This window comes from Carlito syrichta, unplaced genomic scaffold (genome assembly GCF_000164805.1).
Source record: "Carlito syrichta isolate Samal-C Ts95f unplaced genomic scaffold, Tarsius_syrichta-2.0.1 Scaffold305658, whole genome shotgun sequence".
Taxonomy (NCBI): domain Eukaryota; kingdom Metazoa; phylum Chordata; class Mammalia; order Primates; family Tarsiidae; genus Carlito; species Carlito syrichta.
Genome location: NW_007249754.1, coordinates 463,141 through 463,986, shown reverse-complemented (window position 1 = coordinate 463,986; position 846 = coordinate 463,141).

The following is an 846-nucleotide window of genomic DNA, read 5'->3' as shown; positions in this document are numbered from 1 at the left end:
CAAAAACAAAAACAAAAAAAATTAGGCTTTTGTCTGGAGTTACTCTGATAACCTTGAGTGTATACACGACAATAATCCTTTCCCAGAACCCTGGGTGAGTCACAATACATTAAGATTAACATCTCCCATGGCCTGGCTTGGTGGCTCATGCTTATAATCCCAGCACTTTGTGAGGCTGAAGTGAGAAGATTGCCTGAGCCTCCGGGTTCAAGACCAGACCCGGCAACTTGGTGAGACCTTGTCTCTACAATAAATCAAAAATCAGCCGGGCGTGGTAGGGCACGCCTGTAGTTCCGGTTACTTGGAAGGCTGAGGCAGAAGGATCACCTGAGCTCAGCAGGTCGAGGCTGTGGTGGCTGGGAGCACGCCACTGCCCTCCAGCCTGGGTCCAGCCTGGGTGACAGAGTGAGAATAACTCAAAAAAAAAGAAAAAGAAAAAGATTAACATCTCCCAAGAATCTGTCTTTCAGCCACCAGCCCCGTCCTTCTCCTCTATGAGATTAACCACCCGTGACTGATCCACCCATCCTGATTGATCCACCCATCCGGCTACTAGCCCACCTTTGTCTTTGTGCTCGTGACTGGCCCATCCATCGGTCTCCTGTCAGAGACGGGAGAAACGGCATCACCCCATCACCGTGGCAACAGCTCCTGTGCTTACTCGCCCCCACTAAAAGGGAAGCTGTAGAAGTTTTCAACCTGGAGCATTTGCTGCCCAATATTCCTTAAGCGTCTGGCCCCCTCTCCAGTCTTGGAAAGTTGGATCCATCCTTTTTCTTTGATCAACTTTCTAAGTAAACTTTCTTTTCTAATCTAATTTCTATGCAATTCTTTCTTACCTGCAGC